General features: G+C 34.3%; 1 long non-coding RNA gene across 1 annotated transcript in view; it reads left to right on the top strand.

The window, feature by feature from the left end:
* Window positions 1-8,285: 8,285 nt before the first annotated feature.
* Window positions 8,286-22,778, top strand: part of LOC141507843 (uncharacterized) — a 109,994-nt gene continuing 95,501 nt past the window's right edge. The window contains exon 1 of the long non-coding RNA XR_012474284.1: window positions 8,286-8,427. This is a non-coding gene — a long non-coding RNA (uncharacterized LOC141507843). The remainder of the gene's footprint in view (window positions 8,428-22,778) is intronic.

Genomic DNA, 22,778 nt, shown 5'->3' with positions numbered 1-22,778 from the left:
CTCTCAGAATAATAGTTTTTTTATGTTTTGTGCTTTCTTATTTTTTTTTTTTTGCTTATTTTGATAGCTGAGTTCTACTCCTGGGGCAAAGGGGGGGCATAATTCCAAGCTTTTTGTGCTGGCATTGGGGGACTGGTCCCAGTGTACTTCTTGCCTAGCAGTTTATTCCCTGCATTAGGACAGTCCAACTCAGTCCCACTTGTTGCCCCAGTATTCCTGGTGCTCAAACTTCTGATGGGGGTTGGGATCCTCACTTCTGGCCTGTTGCATTGCTGCCTTGCTGATCCCAGCCCTGAGCTGAGCTGTGGCCAAGGGCTTCCCACTGACTTTCTAGCTCTCCTGCTTATGCTGGGTTATACTTCCCTTTTACCCACATGATACAGACTCTATTGAAGTTCTCCCCAACCCCCTGCCCCCCATATTTTGAATTGAGAACTTGTTTCACTCATGTTTTTTGTGAGTTCTGTCACTTTAGGGTCTGTTTAAAAACTTCATTTAAAATTGTTTTGGAGGGCGGCTAGGTGGCATAGTGGATAAAGCACCGGCCTTGGAGTCAGGAGTACCTGGGTTCAAATCCGGTCTCAGACACTAAATAATTACCTAGCTGTGTGGCCTTGGGCAAGCCACTTAACCCCATTTGCCCTGCAAAAACCTAAAAAAAATTGTTTTGGGAAAAGCTCCTGGAGGGCTTCCTAGCTTTGTGCTGGCATCTAGGTTCCACTGGATTAAGTGTTTTACACAAGGTTCCACAACTGCCATGTTTCAGAAGTAAGATTTGAACCCATGTGTTTCTCACTTTAATGTTAGCATCCACTATACAATGCTATCTCTCATATCCTTTTTGGTGGAAGTTAAAGAGATTGGAATGGTCAGAATAAGAAGTGAACATCAGAAAACAGTAAGATCTAGAATGTAAAGGCAAATTGGGATTAGATCACAAGGAAACTTGAGCAAAGATCAGGGAGGGAAGACTATTTCCCCCCCAAGCATTTATATGTATCTTGTTAGGACCGGGGTAGGTGAGATCCAAGGAATGCATGTCAATAAAAAACTTACTTAGAACTGAAAACCTCAAGAAAATGTAAAAGCCAGAAATTAAAACTTGAGATGGTCTATCATAAACTTCAGGACTGTGAATTGATTTTGAAATGTTGGTGACTCTGTTGCTGACTTCCCTTTGCTAATTCATTTGGTTCTTTCTACATATAACTTCACCTGTCTTGATTTCAGTTCTGGATAACTTCTTTGGACTGTCAAAAGTAATTAAGAAAATGACCCCCCAAGGTTGTGACATTAAATTTAGCCACCCTTAAATATTAAGTAGTTACACTGTGTCTTCAGGCAAATTGGTAAATCAACACTTTAAGTATCCATTATTGCAATGTTATGAGTTAAGTTGAAAGGTTCACAAATTGCTGTGACCAAAAAATCTTGATTGACCAAGGGCCAATCTGCTCAAAATTTACTTAGTCCTCAAATAGGTACTCTTTGTAACAGGACTCTACTAGAAACATTTTCAGCTTGGTAGACCAATCAAAGGTTATATTAATCTAGCATATCCTTTGAGATTCCAGGCTCACAGATAAACAAAGATGATTCATTGGTAGAGATAACTTTTTTGGAATAAAGTAATAATAATAATAATAATAATAATATAATAATGTATTGGTAAAGTCAATGAAGTTCCTATTTATTTCATTTCTATGCATATGATTTTTGAGATCTGTTTATTTCAACTTTCAGTCTAAGATCTCTGATTGTCCATTTAGATATCTCAAACTGGAAGTCTTAAAGGACAACTTAAACTCAAAATATCTATACTTAACCTCATTATCATTACCTAATATTCCTATTGCTGTAAAGAGCATCCATATATGGATTTATGATCACTGAGGATAACAAGCTTAGTGAAATTCTTGACTCTTCACCCTAACTTTTCCTACATAATCAATCTTTTGCCAAGTCCCATCATATCATTTCTACTTTTATGATTTCATATATACATACATACATACAAACATGCATACATCACGCAATCACCCCCTTTGCAAATGCCTCCTCATCGATCACCTGGCCTCTTGCAAGAATCTTTTGATTAGTCTAAGAGGCCTCTTTTCCTGATCTGCCTCACTGCTAGTGCTTTTTTGCAGTCTGACCTTTCTGAAGGTTTAACATTGAATTCTGGAAAGATTGGGAACCATAGTGATTGAAAGAAAAGTCAGAACAATGATGAAGATAACTTTCTGAAGATGACTGATTTAAAACTTATATTATGAAGAAACTTGAAGAGAATTTAGGAAAAACTTTAACAGATATTCTGAGAAAACTAAACAGTAAAATTGTATTTTCAGAATTGAGAAGTCAGGAGTTGAATGATGGCAAAGGCTACTTTTAACTGATTTTTCTCACAGCTAAATTCAACATGCATTTATTAAGCACCTACTAAATAGGAGGCATTGTCCTAAGCCCTGGGGTTACAAAAAAGATAACAGCCTCTTTAAGAAATTCCCAGTCTAGGGGTGGCTAGGTGGCGCAGTGGATAGAGCACGGGCCCTGGAGTCAGTTGTACCTGGGTTCAAATCGGACCTCAGACACTTAATAATTACCTAGCTGTATGGCCTTGGTCAAGCCACTGAACCCCATTTGCCTTGCAAAAACCTAAAAAAAAAAAAGAAATTCCCAGTCTAATAGGGATGAATGCATGCAAGAACCCGAGTAATAACAAGTTAAAAACAAGATAAATTTAAGATAATAAACAGAAGGAAAACACTAGAATTAAAGGGGATCAAGAAAGTGTATTTGATCCAGTATATTTGATCATGGATTTAATAGAGACACACTGAAGTTCATCGTTGTTGGGGGTTAGGGGAAAGAAGAGGAGGGAAGCCAGCAGTCATGTGATCAAATCTGCACTTTAGGAAGATCACTTTGATAGATTTATGAAGGCTGAATTGGAGGGATGAAAAATTTGAGATAGTTAAAAATATATTATATCTTTGCTTTATTTCTTGGTTACACTATTATTAAATATTATAAACACCTGAATATTTATTTAATCCTTGGAGATTAGGGGTTTGATGTGTGTTTGTGTGTGTATGTGTATACAGAGATACAGAGAAAGTGAGACAGAGACAGAGAGAGAGAGGTAAGCAAAGGTTTATGGATTAGGAAAAGGATTTATAGACAAAAGTTTATGGGAAAATTTTTCTTAGATTGTTATATAAATTATATTTACTAAATTTGGGTGGTCATGCAGAATTAGTTGATTAATCAGAGATAGCACAATTTTAGTAAATAATAAGAAATAAAATATAAAACTTGAATGCTTTAGTATCAGGGATGGGAACAAATGAAAATTAGTAGCAAGTAGAGGGACGTGATTATCCTATTTGACTATGTAAGACTGGAATCTATCAGGTATTATATTAGTTAAAAAAACTGGATTGCTTTCTCTGATTAGGAAAAAATATCCTGAAATTAAAGGTGGTAATTGAATTGGAACAGGGTTTTAGTTGAGTAAAAATAATAATGAGAACCTATTATCTGATCAGTAATGAGTAAATGATTCCAGCAAACATCACAATGTAGAGCAAGACTAACAATGATAAACTTAAGATGTTTTTGTTATTTCTGAGAAGGTTTCTGTTGTTGTAGCAGAAAGTGTAACCTTCTACTCTGTAGCTGAATTGGGAGTCAAAATTCCAGATTCGAGAGTCTGAACCCAACTCCCTTTCAATTGGCTGAGGGCAACAGAGGCAATTAACCTATGTTCAACTGATGTTCACATAGAACCCTTATCCATTTTGCCCCTCAAAGTTCTGGCGTCCAGTGTGATAACTATCCTTTAGAAGCCAGAGTTCTTTTTCCTTTGTGAAGGGCAGCCTGGAATGGGTTCACACAGAGAGAGGGGGCCTGGCCTTGGAAAGCATCGTGTGTCCTCCAGTTCTAACAAACAATAGAGCAGTATAGCCCTAGGAATGGCAAGCTGACACTGTTGTAGTGGTAAAGCTATTAACATTCATATCACACTGATGGGTACCTCCCAACTCAAAGGTGGAAAGTTTGAGAGGAAAGACCATACTGGCATTTATCCCATCAAGAGACAGGTCACATTCTGTCACTAGATGTCAAATGCTGGTGCTTACCTGGCGTGGATGATGCACCAAGATCAAGATCTGTTATGGGAAGAAATAAAACCATTTAAGATCAAGAGACTCCCACAGCAGCCAGAGCATCTCCAATAGTCCTATTTCCTATAAAATAGGTCCTGGAATGAATGATTCTGGTAAAGGCAAAGAAGGAATCCTTGCACAACCTACTCCTCACTATAACAAACAGAACTGTGCAGTTCAGACCTCCAATCATTTGGTTGGTTAGTAAAGTCATCTTTGATTATGAAGCACTAGTAGAAGTAATACTAGGGATTAGGTTCTGGTTCTTCCTAGAGTGGTAAATACACAGGCAAATTACTGCTCTGAGTCTCAGTTTCCCCCTTCAATTAAGTGAGTTTATTATTTACAGTACCTTACAAAACAGGGTGATTTTGAGGATGGAATTAGAATAATGTAGGCAAAGGACTTCATAAGCCACAAAATTCTTTACAAATTAAAGGGTAATCAACAGACATTTATCAAACACCTACTATAGACTAGGACCCTAAGAAACAGAGACAAAAATGAAATATTTACCCCCCACCTTGGCTTGCATATTATTGAGGTGGGGTAGATGGATGCTACTTATTTTAATAAAGTTTTTTTTAGTTTTTTTGCAAGGCAAATGGGGTTAAGTGGCTTGCCCAAGGTCACACAGCTAGGTAATTATTAAGTGTCTGAGAATGGATTTGAACACAGGTACTCCTGACTCCAAGGCCGGTGCCTTATCCACTATGCCACCTAGCTGCCCCTTAATAAAGTTTTGATCTAATTTCTCTACTACAACCTATGCTTTCTCTTACAGAGTTAAAATATGCTTCAAGAGATTATTAAAACAAGAGAACAGACTTTTCTCTATTTCCTTGTATTCATTTAAAATTAGCTGAAATTTAAATAATTTTTTTGCACACAAATGATTAATTAGAGTTGTATCAGGTGAAGAGTTTGGCCATTTACATTACTAAAAGCAGTTATGCTTGATTACTAAGAATCTTACTGGTACAAAATCCATTTAGATAAACACTCAAAGTCACTTAAGAATCTCTGTGTTTATTTTCCTCCTTGGGCCAACTGGCTTCTTAATTATTCTTTTCTATCCTATGTAAAAAACTAATATGTGTTTCAAATAATTTTTGAAAAATATACTCTTGATCTGTTAACATTAAAATTTAATCAGTATAATCTAAAAGATATTGTGGCCAAGAAATAATTAATCATTCAAGCTCTCTATTTTCCACTCTTCCCCAAAGTAGGATACTGTTAAAAGGAAAATTTTTTGTTCAGTCCTTCACCCTGATTAAAGAGGCAAAAGTTAGAGCAAAGAGAATTAAAAGAAGTTTATTAAAAGTACACCAAAGTACCAGGATTGATCATTGGAAATCAGCAAGGGATTCAGGATGGAATCAGTTTTTATTGTTAACTTTCATAATGAGATAAAGACAATTTGGATGGGTTCAGGTTAGCAAAAGGGGCTGGGTATGGGATCTCAGTTACTCCCCAATGTGTAATATTTAACTGGTAAAAGTATAGGTCAAATAGCAATTAATAAAAAGACTTTCTCTTCTTTTTTCTTTTTTTAATAAACTTTAATTTTTTTCTAATAATGTACAAAGATAGTTTTCAGCATTCATCCTTTGGCAGACTTTTGAGTGCCATATTTTTCTACCACCCTCCCTGACATCCCCACTCCCTATTCCAGCAAATAATCTAATACATGTGCAATCATGTTTAACATATTTCCATATTAGTCATGAAAGAAGAATTAGAACTAAGGGGAAAAATAAAGCATGAGAGAGAAAGAAACATCAAAGAAGTTTTAAAATTGAACATAGTATACTTAACTCCACATTCAGACTACAGCGTTTCCGCCCCCCTCGAGGTAGATGGCATTTTCCTTAACAAGTCTTAGTCCTTGATCACTGAACTGCTAAGAGGAGCTGTGTCTGTCATAGTTGATCATCTCACAGCATTGCTGTTTATGTTTACAATAATCTCCTGGTTCTGATCATTTCACTTAGCAGCAGTGCATGCAATTCTTTCCAGGCTTTTCAAAAGTTTGGCTGTTCATAACTCCTTACAGAATAATAATATTTAATAACAGTCAGATACTCCAACTTGTTCAGTCATGTGCCAATAGATGGACATTCCCTCAGTATACAATTCTTTGCCACTACAAAAAGAACTGCTATAAATATTTTTGTGCATGTAGGTCTTTTCTGCTTTTTTATGATTTGGTATATAGTCCTAGTAGTGGTATTGCTGGATCAAAGAGAATGCATGGTTTTATTGTTCTTTGGGCATAGTTCCAAATTGCTCTCCAGAATTGTTGAATTAGTTCACAATTCTACCAACAGTATATTAGTGTCCCAGTTTTCCCATATGTCTCTAAGATCAATCATTGTCTTTTTTGTCATTTCACCAAACTGATAGGAGTGAGGTGATACCTCAGAATTGTTTTAATTAGCATTTCTTTAATTAAAAATTTTGGAGAATTTTTTCATGTGATGAGAGATAGCTTTAATTCATAACTTTCAATTATACCATCACTTTTTTAAAACCCTTCTGGCCTCTGATTCAGATTATGCGTATTTAGGGGATACAGGAGGTAGGTGGAGAGAAGAAAGAATAGACTTAAAATATGACAGATCTGAAATTACACCAGTGGTATCATTTATACTTTTCATCTTCAATTCTTCATACATATCCTTCATAAAGATATTCCTATATTGTATTTTATTTTTCAAATTGAATCTCCCTATTTCTCCCTCTTCCAACCCAGGTTGGAAAAACATGAGACACTTGCACATTAATTCCACAATGACCAGAATAGTAGCTTTAACATGCTTCATTTTCAATCTGTGCTATTCTCCTTGCTGTAAGCATCCTTGTGATCCTGCAGTTCCAGAAGCACAGCTATCTGGGCAGAGCTTAGTGCAGATTCCAGATAAACTTTAACCCTACTGTAACTCAGAACTCCCAAATTCCCCAGACTCAGTCTCTTCAGTGGTAGAGATCACAGGCATATATACTATACTATCTGGTTTTAAAATTTAGTTTAAAAACCTTCAATAATTGTGGGGATTAATGTTTAGAATTCTTCCATTCCTTAATATAAATATTCCAATAGACAACCCCTATTGTAGGGGGAAAAAAGGGCAGCTACATGGCACAATGGAAAGAGTGTTGGGTCTGAAGTCAGTGACTCTTCTTCTGGAGTTGAAATCTGGTCTTAGACAGTTATTCAATGTATGACCTTGGGAAAGTCATTTAACTTTTTTGCCTCAGTTTCCTCATCCATAAAATGAGCTGGAGAATGAAATGGCAAAAAACTCTAATGACTTTGCCAAGAAAATCCCCAAAAGTAATGATGAAGAGTTTCATAAGACTGAAAATAAACAATCACTTACTCGAATATGTCCACTTAGATTAGCTATGAAATAAGACTGCTTAATTATTCAGCAAAAGAGAGATGATTTGAAAAATTCTTGAAACTGGGCTCTATTTCCTATGAGTATGAACCACATAGAATTAAAAGTGCTATAGGTTACATATTTTTTTTTGTCTAATGGATTTCAGAGCATGCTTTTGATATATAATTGACAGTGTGGTTTACCATTCTGCCAACAGGAAAGTCAGCATCCTACATGATCAAGGTCTTATTCAAGCACATTTGGATGAAACATATTGCGTTGCAGAAAAATAAGTGGCATTGTGCGTTCACAGGTTTCCACCTTCAGCCATACTTACTGCCAGGAACCAGGGGATTCAATGTGACTTTGAACCATATTTTTTGCATCATGTATTGCTTATTTTGCTGTAATTCAGGATAAGCTTTGCAACTTGTCTTCCTGAAGAAGATTGATATCAGTCCATTTCCTCTCTAATTTCTGGTCCACTGAACCTTAACTGTCTAAAGTTGTCAAGACAAAGAAAGTTAGAAAACAAAAACAAAAATGACAATTTGAACGGGTGATTGGTAAATTCCTTCTAGTTAATCACTCACAGCAGCAGCAAAGTTACATAATATTTTTTATTTACTATTGAAATGTTCTTGCATTCATTTCTCTTAGGAATGTTGGAATGGAGTCCAATGAAACATCTCTGTACAATTAAGCATTTTGGAAATGCCCTAGGATATTTGAATGTTGCTGCCTTGCAGAGACCTGTACAAGCAAGTGAAATAAATTCAACCTTTACCCTTAGAGAGTTTGAGTTGTTTTTTATAGTGAAAAAGAATACTAGGATGCAAGTCGGAAGAACTGAGGTCTCCTTTCAGGTATGTCACTACATTTCATTGTTTCTTGGGCAAGTTACTTACTCAATCTCCACATTACTAAAATGAAAGGTAGGGGGTGGAGAGCGGTAAAAGTAAAACATGATTTCCAAAGTTCCTTCTAGCCCTGATATTCTATAATTGTATCAATGACATCAGTACAGACTTTCAAACTGGTAATTGCAATGAACTGAGAAATGATGCAGCAGCAAGAGCTAGGTGTCAGGCTCATTAATAAGTGAATGCATAAATGTTTGCACTATTGTATGATGAATAATGCAGCTAGCTGGTCAGGGTAATTCAGGCCAAATGCAGGCCTTTCTGCATACTGAATTGTCAAAACAAAACAAAACAAAACAAAATTCCTCTTGCTCTTTGTATTTCAGTCTCAGATCTGGTTCTTTGAAATATCATTTTGCTTCTGATTTCTTCCTTTCTTATTTCCCTAATCATTGGAATGCCATCCTTGGAATGCCTAATTCTAGCCTCTTTTCTTGTCTACATGTAGGTACAGAACATGTTGCAGATTCTAAATCAGTTCTGCATTAGTCACTCAGTTTGTTTTCCTACTGATTTAATTAGCATTGTTTTCTGCTCAGAAATCATTGTGAGCCTGATCTATCTTAGCAAACAAAAACTTTTAAAAAAAAAATAAAAACCTCTTTAAACTTTATAATAGTAATAAATAGAAATCCTTACTCCCCCCACTTTTTTGTCTTATCTTACCTATCCTTCCTGGCACCATATATGTTTTCAGTCCACAAAATAGTGATAGACTGCAGAAGTAAATGCTTTGTTGTTTTGGAATGGAAGAGAATTAACCTCAAAGATACATGTTTTTTCAATTAGAAAAGCATTTTCTGATGTTATCTATGAAACTGACTATTTCTTCCACCCCCTCCAATTACCTTCACTCTGTCCTTCTGTTCTGAGATTGTCTTTATTTATCCACTGAAATTAGCTGAAAGGTTTTGCACTTTTCTTGTAAAAAAGTTTATAAAAATAAGATGGATGTTGTAAGGCACTTTTTAAAAATACAATAGTAATAATACTTTGCACACGTTAAATTTTGAAAGGTGCTTTATTTGTTTTAGCTTATCTTTCTCTATGATGGGGGAAGCTAGGTGACCAAATGGATAGAATACTGGACTTAGAATCAGGAAGACTCATCTCTCTAAGTTCAAATCTGGCCTCAAAGTCTTATTAGCTGTGTGATTCTAGTCAAGTCACTTACCTATGTTTGTCTCAGTTTCTTGCCTGTAAAAATTAGCTGGAAAAGGAAATGGCAAACTATCCTCAAGTATCTTTGCCAAGGAAACCTCAAAACAGGTTCACAAAGAGTTGGACATGACTGATGGCTGAATGAATAACACTATTTGACATTAACTGCTTAATAACCTATCCATAACTTCTTTATCAGCATGAATGTATTTTTTAATGTTAATATTCAAATAATTAATTATTGCCTGGCCCCTGAGAACTATGGAGGAAAAATTAAAGCACAACAAATTTGTCCATTTATTAGTGTCTTGGACATCATAGGTGCTTTACACGTGCTCATGGATTGATTGAGATCATTGTTCTTGGGGTGGCTAGGTGGTGCAGTGGATAGAGCACCGGCCCTGGAGTCAGGAGTACCTGAGTTCAAATCTGGCCTCAGACACTTAATAATAACCTAGCTGTGTGGCCTTGGGCAAGCCAATTAACCCCATTGCCTTGAAAAAAACCTTAAAAAAAAGGAAAAAAGAAATCACTGTTCTTTTATCATTACAGTCTCCCTCATAGGAATTTAGTAATTTTGATGTGAAAATATGAGGGACATATTCTTTTTTATCCATATCAAAATCTCCTTGACTATCTAACCCTTTGGTCGATTAATAGATCTAAATGTGAAAAAGATGTCTATATGGATGCATGCATCTTTGGTCATGTGCACTCATGTTTTTTCAAATCAATGCAGCTGAAAAATTCAGGTCAAGTCTGAATTACATGGAGACTATGTATGGGATTAATCTCAATACAATGAAATTGAGATCTGTCTCCTGCCTCTAGTCTGCTCACCAGAGAACCAGGATTAGAACTGTCCATTAAATGAAGCCATTAAACTAGTGTTATCAGTGTTAGAAATTTTGTATGACAAGGCAATAAATTTTCAGTAAGTGAATTCCATTAAGCAGGAAAACCTTTACCCTAGGAAATGTAATTTATGGTTTTCAGGAAAAAATATTAATCTCATTTTCAGCACTTGCATCAGGAAAGCTGTAGAATACAGGTTTTTTATAGTAATGAGTACTCTTCAAGTCATGAAGTTGACCCCTTTGTGTTGGTCACCACGTCAAGAATTTGTAATTTTCAGAATGTTTAATGAAACATTTAACCCTAGAAGGAGTCATTTTAAAATTTCTATTGTTGTTTTGAAAGTGGTAATAAAACAGTCTTCCACTGAAGTCCTCCTCTGATGCCTCATAGTGTCCCTGAGATGACTTGGGGTTCTCAAAGATCATGCAGCCTTTGGTAGGATCTACATATCAAGACAAACTTGAAGGTTAGGATCCAGGATTAGACTGGGTATTTAGTCATATAAGGATGATTCTATTTATATTCAAAATTCACAATCAGAAGGTTAGTCCATAATTGATTCAATTTTTTTGCAAGAATAACTGAAACTTTCTACCAAGGCATAGACATGTGAAGGCAGGACAGATAAACAACCAATGAAATCATAAGTTTTTGAAATCACTGGTGGAAGAGGAAAGATAACAAAGGTATTTACTTTGAACTTTGTTGCACATTTGAAAGGAGTAGCAAGTTGGACATAGTGGATAAGTAATTTCATACACAATCATCTTTTGTTTTGTATCATGATATGGAAATGCTTCTTTTACTCCATAAATTAAAAATAAAATACATTTTTAAAAAGTATTTATTGCAATTTTAATTATTAACCACATTTTTTAACTTGGAATAAGGGAAATTAAAATGCTAACTTTACTAATTGTATGATGATGAGTAAGTTACTAAACTTAAAAAATAGATTGACTTTTGTTTTACACAACCATATATCCTTCTCTCTCCCCATCTTCCAGAGAGTCATACCATAATAACAAATAAAAGTGTTTAAGACAAACAAAGAAAAGGACAATATTAGCATTATTGATGATACATAAAAAATAATTTGAAATTTATATAATGTGCAACACTTGTGTACCTTCTACCTCTACAAAGGAAGGCATGGAAGTGTTTTCTCATTTCTCTTCTTCTGAGTCATTCTGTTCTTTATAATTTTTCAACATTTGCAAAAATTTTTGTGTGTTTATTCTTTACATTTCCTTAATTGTGGTCTTTTTGTAATACTGTTTTCTTGACTCAGCTCACTTCCCTCTCCATCAGTTTACATGGATCTTCCTGTGCTTCTCTGTTATTCATCATTTCTTATAGTCTAGTTATAATCCATTATATTCACATACCACAATTTATTAAGCCATTCCCCAATTCTTTGCCAACACAAGAAGTGCTGCTATAAATATTTTGCTATATATTGGGACTTTTGTTTTATCAGTGGACTCCTTGTATTAGTCCCATAATGGAATCTGTGTCAAAGGATGTAGATATTTTAGTCCAAGGTAATAAAAGTTTTTAAGCCTGTTTCCCTTTGTGTAAATGGGATGTAATAATATATTCAGAATTTAAAAAGGTTTATTGAGAGGCTCAAGTGAAAGAGCATTTTGCAAACTTTAATATGCTATTTGAATGTTAGTAATTATTACATTTTTCCCTATATTTAAAAATAATTTCCAAAGCATTGAGATTTCAGCTAAACTGAAATCAAAATTTTAAGTTTTAAGTAGGGACCAAATTCAGTTGTTATACCTGTTTTGTTATACCTGAGCACCTAGTATATAATGCTATATGTCTAGAGCTGGGATCAATAAATACTTTGAGACTGGTTGGTGTGTTCATAGTCACAAATCAAATCCATAATGGAGCTGGAAATTTCAAGTAATAATCCAGGTACTCTTCATTCTGTTGTGACAACCATTGAAAATTATGTTTATGAAAAGCCCAATCCTTTGAATTTCAAGAATGTGTATGTTTGTGTTTAAAGTTTAGCATTTTGATAGGTATCCTTGAGACTCCAAAATCTTATAGGATATTTCCACAAATAAATTAAATATAAATGGTTTTTTGTTTTAAAATGAACCATTATTTTTTCTTTATTTTAAGCCAAATTTACTGGAACTATTGTTTTTTTTCCTCTGTGTGAGTTGGCTTTCCTCAGGCTTATACAAAGGTACAAGAAAAAAAAACTGCTAATTGGAGTCCCCATGTGCTTCTATCAGCTGGTGGGTTCCTCAAGAACTGGATGGTTTTCCATGACACTTTTCAATAGAATAGAATAAATATAAATTTGTTAAAACTTTTGAGGGGTTTAGATGTTAGGCAATTTTTTATTATTGTTTCCACATCAGAATATAGTCCTAATGTTGTTTTGTTTAGAGGGCTAAGGATCTGGACTAAAAATGCTGATTTGCATATAATTTGTCATAAAATCACACATAATGATGATCTTTTAAAATTTTACCTCCTATAATTTTATTCAAACATCAAACATCAAGAATACCCATAGAATGACTGCCTCAAGGGATTCAGAAAATGCTTTTAGATGATTGTGAGCAAGATTGTACCTGAGAAAAAGGGTTATTACTGATTGGGACTGGAAAGTGAAAGGTGCAAGAATAATTAATTATAAGGTATTGAAAGGTATAAGCATAATTTAAAAGCATTTTAGGGCAGCTGGGTAGTGCAAAGGATAAAGCTCTGGACTTGGAGTTAGGAAGAGCTGAGGTCAATCCAACCTCAATCACCTACTAACTATGTGACCCTGTTTGCCTCTTTCCCCAGCTATAAAATGAGCTGTAGAAGGATATGGTATATCACTCTACCAGTGATATAGAAAATCCCAAATGGGATCACCAAGAGTGAAACATGAAAACTAAACAAAAAACAATATATGGCACTTTAAGGTCTAGGGAATTTCTACACATCTCATTATCCCAGCCTTGTAAGATATTATAAGCATTATACCCTATAAGATAAAGATCCATTTTACTGATGTGGAAATTGAGACTTAAAAAGATTAAATGTTGTTTTAATTTACAAAACTACTGACAGAGATGAGATGTGAACCTAGATCTTCCTGAATAAAAATCCATCTTTCTAGCCAAGTTTAGCTCTCTGTTCAAGTTCAACTCTATCCAAGTCTGTGAAGTAGCCTAGAACATACTAAGTGTTTAATAAATACACCATTCAAGATCCACTATACCATATACTCTCATTATTTTAAAAAAAAACAAACCACCAAACAACAATGGAACTGATCATAATTAAAAAACAGAAAGTGCTAGCTGTTGTGATCATAAATACTGACAGCATGAACTGGGAGTTTTAGAGGAAAAAAAACTATGTCTAACAATTAGAAGAAAAGTCGATGAGTTTTGATCAAGAAGCCAGTGATGGAAAAATCAGGGCACTATTTCTGTAGAGTTTATTTGGTGTTAGTTAACCTATCTGAAAAGTCAAATGGTTCTGTTTTACTTATAAATGTTATATCATTGAATGTTACATTTTTCTGGACTCAAAAACTTTGATTCATCTGACACTAGTAGAATACTAAAACTAAAATTTCTTTTTTGTGGACTAATATAAACACAAGAGCCAACCTCAAGGAAAGAGCCTGTGGGGCTTACAACTTGGAAAATTTTGCATGCTATCTGAGAATGTTAACTGAGTAACACTTCTTTTTAGGCAGAATTTTTTTTTTTTTAGATTTTTCAAGGCAATGGAGTTAAGTGGCTTGCCCAAGGCCACACGGCTAGGTAATTATTAAGTGTCTGAGGCCGGATTTGAACTCAGGTGCTCCTGACTCCAAGGCCGGTGCTCTATCCATTGTGCCACCTAGCCACCCCTTTTAGACAGAATTTCAACAAGGTTTATGATTGGTTATGCTCTCTTTGACTGATGATGGTGGTGGTGATGATGATGATGATGATGATTAATAGTTTTCATTTATGGAGCACTTTATGGTTATATAGCATTTTATTATTTTATCCATATTTGCCTTGTGACATAGAGATTTCCATTTTACAATAAGGAAACAGACTCAGAGAGATTATGATTTGTCTGACATTACAAAACTGGTAAACTAATTGGACATAACCCAATCAAATTCACTAAGTTTAATTTTAAAAAATGAGAAAAAATAGTCAATGAGTATAAATCAGATTAAATTTCAAAACTTTTCAAAAATTATTCAGTGTGTAATTTTTTTGATACCAATTATTCTTATGCTTGACACAAATATTACACTTAACACAAGTGAGCAATCATAATTTAAAGATACCATCACTTCTCAATTATCTATGCCAATAGAGGGACCTACTGACATGATTAATATGTAAATGTAAATAATCCCCAAATAATTCCTATCTGTCATTCTAATTCATTACATGAGATTTATTGTTGGAAATTTTCCTTCAGGACTACATTTAGCTTAGATGAATATTTAATCAATTTATATTTTCCAAAATACAGAATAAGGAAGGTTCTACAAATATATAGTTGTTTACAAGAGTAAGCCAGTCAAGACCTGAAAATTTATTGTAGAACATACACACACACACACAAACACACACATACACACACACACACACACACACACACACACACACATATATATATATGGAGTTCATCATATGGTTTTTATTTTATTTTATATATATATAATGTTCTATATATTTTATTTATATTTATATATATTTTTTATTTCACATATATATTATTTTATAGATCTGATTCAAAACAAGCATTTTTTTACACATGGAAGACAATACATTATATTTGTTTCCAGAGGCTACATTGTCCCAATAGATTTCCTAAACTTTGAAGGATATAATCAAATTCCCTGAGGCATGTGGTAAAAGTTTGATAGAGCAAATTGTACCTACAAACTACCTATAAATTCAGTCCCCTTCTCTGATACCTATTTCATGAATGTTACAACTGAATTTAGGCATGTATAGAGGACTGAGAAACACTTGATAATGGAAGTTCTCAGAATAAAAATTTTTTTTCTCCTATCAGGTGAGTAAAAAGCTAGCTGGTAGATAAACATTGTAAAATTTTAATATGTTCATTGATATAATGAAAAAAGAATAAGAGGATAAAGAGAACTATCTTCTTGCTCATATTGTGACAATAATAATGATGATCATGGGGATAATGGTGATGGTGACCTGAAACTATAATTTATATCTTTTGGTTTTAAATCACTTATATTTCCCAACGTATTCATAGTTTCATTCCTCAGTGAAGCAAAAACTAGCCAAAAATATTTTTTAAAAGTATGCCACACCCATAATCCCTTTCCTCTGTGAAGAAACAAAGAGGGGGAAGTACTTCTTATTTTTCTTCTTTGAAGCTATGCTTGGTCATCGTAATTTCTCAACATTCAGTTTTGTTGTCCTTTCCATTTATATTGCTATATTCGTTGTAATTCCTATTTTCATGGTTCTGCTGGTTATACTTTGCATCAGTTTATATGCTTTCTATAATTCTCTATGCATCATTGTCATAATTTTCCTTAGCACATTAATATTATTCCAATATGTTTGTACTCTACAATTCACTTAGCCATTTCTAAATTGTTAGGACTGGATAGAAGCATAAATAAATAGATGAAATAGAGTGCATATAAATGTTTTTATGAATATTTTTGTATATACAAGATATTTCTTTTTCAGTTATACACCACATGAAGTGGAATTTCTGGGTCAAAGAGTATGCCCATTTTTACTCACTCTTTTCACATTATTTTAGATTTCTTTCTGAAATGGTTAGACCAATTCATAGGTCCACCCAGAGTGCATTACTGTGTATGTCTATGCATAAACATGGCATTAACTAGGCTTATCCTCTGTTATTTCATATTTAACTATAATTACAATTTTCAAAGAATAAAGTCATGAATACATTTTTAAAAGTTTTTGAGAAAATAAGGTCGAGTCATCCTCTGTGAGTAGAATTAAAAGGTTAGCCACTTATAATACCAAGAATTCATTTCATATTGGATTCTACTACTAAGTTCCCTGGCAGCAGGTAACATAGGCATCCACCAGTAGTTGATGACTAAGTCTAATGAACATGTGCTTGAACTTTTGAATCTCGGCTTGGAGACTTGGCATCTTTTTTGATGGCGTGCTAGAGTTTCCATGCTTGCTTTTTTGTGAAATTAATAAAATTTATTTTTATCTTGACACATTCATTTCTATTTTACAGAGTTGATTATGTTTGCATGCTTCATACATTAGAGATAATATCTTTAAAATAAGGAAATAAGTAATATTTGCTCATTAATTTTTAGTATAATTCAATAATCAAAGGGCCTTTTTGATCTAGCATTATTCCTCGGAAAAAAACATTGTATTTTTTGTACATTAGAAATTTAGAGATTATTATATCAGTTGAAAAGGAGCAATTACAAATCATTAAAATAATCATTTTGCAATGACCCTGAATACTGAAAAGTGCTAAGCACTGAAAAACAAACAAGGTCTAGGAATAAGAAAATTGTGTCAGAACAATTTTCTTTCTTTTAGGACACATACACAGGGAGAGAAAACATAAAAGTAGTAATCAATTTAGGCTTTAGGGAGGATTTTTTGGTTTATTTTAAATCTTTCCAATATGACATCCCAATGCTAAGATTTGTTCTAGGTTAGTGTTGTGCTAAAGGATCATAAATTAAAAAGGACCTTTAGGATCACTGAATATAACTCTCTAATTGTTGTCATTGTTGTTATAGTTGAGTTGTATTAGATTCTTCATGTTCTCATTTAGAATTTTCTTGGCAAAGACACTAGGATACTTTGTCATTTCCTTCTACAGCTTATTTTACAGATGGGGAAACTAAGGCAAACAGAGTTAGGTGACTTGTTGCTAATAAGTATCTGAGGCCAGATATTAACTCAGGAAGATAAGTCTTCCTGACTTCAGACCTGGAATTCTATTCACTGTGCCACCTTACTATCCTCCAATTTTTTAGGTTATTTTTTAGAGAATAGACGATCCACAGTACTTTTTGATTAATAACAAAAATTTATATTATTCACTTAATTTAAAAAATATTTCTAATTTCACAAATGGGAAAAGTGAGTGACTTACCCAATCATAAAGATATTGCATATCATAATTAGGATTTAAACCTTAGGTCTGGTGCTATTTTCCATGCCCTTTCTACTATAATGCACTATCTCACTGTCAGCACAGAATGAGTGTGCAGGACAACCGTGTTGGATCAATGATAGAAAAGGAAGAAACAATTCTCCCATCTGACAAGATAGCATCATTGCACAAAGTGCAATGACAAAAACACAAAACACAAAGACCTCTAAGCACAACTACTTTTCTCCTTTTCAAAATCCTTTGGCATCTCATCAGTTCATGGCATTGATCACATCACCTTTAAGGTTATACAAACATTGCCAAGTTCTAGCATGGTAGGATGACTTTGAGTATGATCCTGACAACAGACTGAATCTGCTTTCTGAGGAACTTAGGAGTCAGGATCAACAGACTGGGATGTGTTGAAGAATTTTGTAACTATTATAACTCTTGAAACAAAGAAAAATTGAAGAAATATACTCTTCAATGTTTTGTGACCTCTTATCTTTTTTAGGGATAGTGGCAATAATGGAATATTGTGTGGAGTGTTGAGAATCATACAATTTTTAGAATATTTACCAATTTAAATAAATTGTTGATTTTCTACATGTGAAATACTTGTACAGAGGCCGACAAATGTAGGAGCAACAAAGAGGAGCTCAATTATAACAATCAACATTCTTACTAAGAGAAAACAAAAGATAGAAGAGAGATTTAGTTCAATAGAAGAATTGCTCACAGATTCCCTTGACTGAGACAACTAAAGGAGTTAACTAGTCAGTTTAATTGTACAATCAAAGGGATCATAAAACATAATTTCATCAAAAATTAGATCATCTCATAATAAAGTACTCACAAGCAATTACCAAAAAAAATCACTTTGAAAATAAGTGCAACTTATTCACCATTTGCTGGAAATAAAAAAAGAGGTAGAAACATTCTACAAATAGTTCAATAAATCCCTCCAAATAAAAAGAATATATACTTTGATATCTGGTAACTTGAATATATAAGGTGAGGTTGGAGAAAATATATTAGGAAATATAAAACAAGAACAAAGAGTAAGAGAAGAAACAAAGGACCAATCTACACAGAAACTTACTACATCTAAATGATGAAAAATTTCTTCAAGAAAAGAATTCATGAGTATTGTTCATGGCATCTTCCAAATAATATCACAAAGAGCAGCTCACTATATTTTGACAGGAAAGACTAATTCCTGGTGTGAGATTCACTTCTAAATCTGCTGTCACTCTACAGTCAGATGACAACTTGTAAAAACAAAGATCAAAGTTGGTTCAAAGCTAGATGACTAAAGATGAGATAAAGATATGGCATGCAATTAAAACCACTCCATCAAACCTATTAAAATGAATTACTGGTGATGAAAATAGTATAGGAATGGACAAAAGGGAATTGATATAAGCAATAATTATGTCATAATGTCAAAAAAGACTAAGAGTCTAAAAAGTAGGTTAATCAATAGTTGATTTACTTGCCAAGCAGAGAAATATGGCTGAAAATGGCAACCAAAGCCATGAAGCTACTAGTAAGGAATGGACAGGCTTTCACAAGAATTATTGTATCAAACACTATCCTAAGCTCATTGTACATACCAAGCATTCAAACACTGTTACAGAGACACAACTACAATGGACTGACCACATTGTTGGAATGCCAAATGTACACTTGCCATTAAAAAAAACTATTTTATGGAGAACTCACACAGCACAAGAGCTCACAAGGGGGTCAGAAGAAGTGATACCAGGACATCCTGAAGTTCTCTCTTAAGAACTTCAGAATTGATTGTACATTATGGGAGACCCTAGCACAGGACTCTACAGTACAGTGTGCCCTCATCAGTGAGGGGCTGCACTCTATGAGGAAGGCAGAATGGAAGCATCTCAAAGGAAACATGAGATATGTAAGTTTAGAGGTGTTCTAATGGACTATTTTTACCTAACCCATGGTAGAACGTTCAGTGTTTGTATTGATCTGATCAGGCACAATAGGAAACACTGTAATTTGTCTCTATAAAGTAATGTCATTTTGTTCTTCTTCAATAACAAAGGACAAGAATAGACCAGAATCAAACCAAAAACTAGATTGTAACATATTCAGAGAATAGAAGATCCTACCATATTTATTATTAATTAATGACAAATAGTTATGATTCAATAGATCAAAATTCGACTTGAAATGCTTTCCTTCCAGCATAACCAAAGGCAAAAAGTATTTATTAAGCAGTTACTATTTGCCAAGTCTGCTAAGTGCTAAGGATATAAATAAAGGCAAAATGGTGCCTATTCCAAGAAATGTTATAAACTCATATGAATGATTTAATATTCCATGGAAAAAAGAGAAATAACTTTGTTGATCATCTTCTACCCATAGTGAGGTAAGACAGGGCTGTCCAACCTTACTTTTAAAAGTGTTTTTCTTGAAACAATAAACAGTTTATTTTTGCCATTTTCGTGAGAATTCTGTGGTAGCTCGACTTACAAAATCATATAGTAAATCAATAGATGGGCTTCATAAAATCGCCCTGCAGGCCACATATGTCCCACATTTGGACAGCCTTGAGGTAAGGTATAAACAAGAAGACATGCTCAGTGGCACTTGTCACTGTCATAGAAGAGATTCAGAGTAAAATTCAAGTTGAAGCGAGATTCCCTATAGACAACAAGGTGCTCCAAATGCTCTATTTTGTGTATGACATCACATTAGTTGCCTTAAATAATTGAATATTGTTTACTCTCCTGGAATAATTTCATAACCACATAAAAGAGCTTGGCTTAACTATTCCCTAGGAAATAAAACAAAACAAATAGATGAAAATCTGTAAATTATGATATACCATTAGAGAGAAGAATCTAGAGTCCATTCTTTAGTATCTAAACACTGGAAATGGACAACAAATTGATATCACCATTGCAAAGGAAAAGCTGAATAGACTGGATTGATTTCAGAAGATTGAAATGACCCCTTAATTACTCCAAATTTCTCTCAAAAACAAAGTCCTATTTTTAGTACTTATGTCCTACTAGAATTGTTATTTGACTATAAGAAATAGAATACTACAGTTTTCAGAATATAAGTATTATATAAGAGGGAAATTGAGAGGTATTTAGTGATGTGGGCAGGCTATGAAATAAAAAAAAAATTGAGTAACTTTAAAGAAAAACTGAAATACAGAAATATCATCAAAGAGATGCATAATTTTTAAAGGTTTTTTTGCAAGGCAATGGGGTTAAGTGGCTTGCCCAGGGCCACACAGCTAGGTAATTATTAAGTGTCTGAGACCAGATTTGAACCTAGGTACTCCTGACTCCAGGGCCGGTGCTTTATCCACTGCGCCACCTAGCCGCCCCTAAACACATGCATGATTTAAAAAAAAAAAGATGGGTTGGTCACTTGGTGAGAGCTAGATTTGGCAGACAACCCATTTGTTCCGTTATTTAGGAAATTGAAGAGAAGAGTTCAAGTAACACTGGATGGAGCTCTGTGGCAAACTAATGGAAAAACATAGATAACTGCATGGAGTGGGGGTGGCTAGGTGGCGCAGTGGATAAAGCACCGGCCCTGGAGTCAGGAGTACCTGGGTTCAAATCTGGTCTCAGACACTTAATAATTACCTAGCTGTGTGGCCCTGGGCAAGCCACTTAACCCCATTTGCCTTGCAAAAAAAAAAACAACTAAAAAAAAACTGCATGGAGTGGGAAGAAATATGTGGGTTACAACCTCCATACACTTGAATATATGGAGTATAGGACTGCATAGCATACTTTATTATGTATTCAAATGGCATACTATGTGTATTCATAAAGGGGTGGGTAGGTGGTGTAGTGGATAGAGCATCAGTCCTGGAGTCAAGAGGACCTGAGTTCAAATCTCATCTTAAATGCTTGAACCTTTTTTAGTTTGTGATCTTGGGCAAGTCACATAACTCTGTTTGCATCCAGGGCTATCTCCAGTTGTCCTGATTCATATATGGCCATTGGACCCAGATACCTACCTCTAGTGAAAAAAATGAGACTGATGACTTAGTAAAGCACTCCCTTACTCAAATCTAATTCATGTGCATGCTATGGAAACACTTCCTTGATTTCATGGTCTTGAAGAACAAAGGATAAACAAGATCATCATCGTTATTCATGTACATAATAATTTTAATTATAAGATATCAGTCCTGTTATTTTTAAATACATTTATATTAAATAAGTATTTGCATTTAATAGGGGTTTTTAATTTGGAGTCCATGGACTTTTAAAAAATGATTACTTTATTTCCACATAATTGATTACTATTGTAATTCTATGTTCTTTAATGCATTCAAAAGCATTTTTTTGAGAAGGGGTCCTTAGACTTCATCACACCGCAAATGACATGACACCAAAACAATTAAGACCATCTACTCAAAAGTTTTATTCTGATGTCCTAGGGCATGACTGGGAGATGATCCTGATCTCTCATACACTCTGGGAGTATGAACTCTAGATGACAGACTTTGTACATATTGTCTGAGAATTAGCTCCGCTAACAGCAGTCAGATTCACTACCAAATTGGTCATCCCACTGAAAATGATGAATTTCAACACAATTCATGAAGATCATCTATTAGGCATTCTAAACAATGAAATAGCAAGTTTTGGCTAATCAAATTTGATCTTGGCAGGCACTGTAACTTTGAGGCAAATGTTTCCAAACTACTGTATTGGCTGGACCTAAATGTTTGGTTATCAAAAGGATAAATTTCTCCTTTTTATCATCCACTCTAATTACATGAAGATGTTTTGAAGTTTGGTACTTCAAAAATTAGTCTCTCTAATGAAGGATGGAGCAATTACATTTATTGGAGATGAGTTGTGTGGGTTTTTTCTTTTGTTCATTTGTTTGTTCTTTTCTCCCTGACAGTAGAGAAAGTGAAATTAGACTACATTGTACACGGAAACCATTCCTTGATACAGGATTGGGAGTTAAAGGAAGTCAAGGAGGCTACCTAAAATAGTAATAGGAACAAATTTTATATGCCTGTCAAGACAGTGGATGATCACCCACTCTTCTTATCCTCCTCTGCAATTCATCATCAGACTGGATCAAGCTACTTTCCCTAAATGAGAGCTGATTTTATAAAT

Source organism: Macrotis lagotis, chromosome 1, assembly GCF_037893015.1.
Source record: "Macrotis lagotis isolate mMagLag1 chromosome 1, bilby.v1.9.chrom.fasta, whole genome shotgun sequence".
Classification (NCBI taxonomy): Eukaryota; Metazoa; Chordata; class Mammalia; order Peramelemorphia; family Peramelidae; genus Macrotis; species Macrotis lagotis.
Note: the sequence above shows the minus strand (reverse complement) of the source record. Positions and strands in the feature narration are given on the sequence as shown.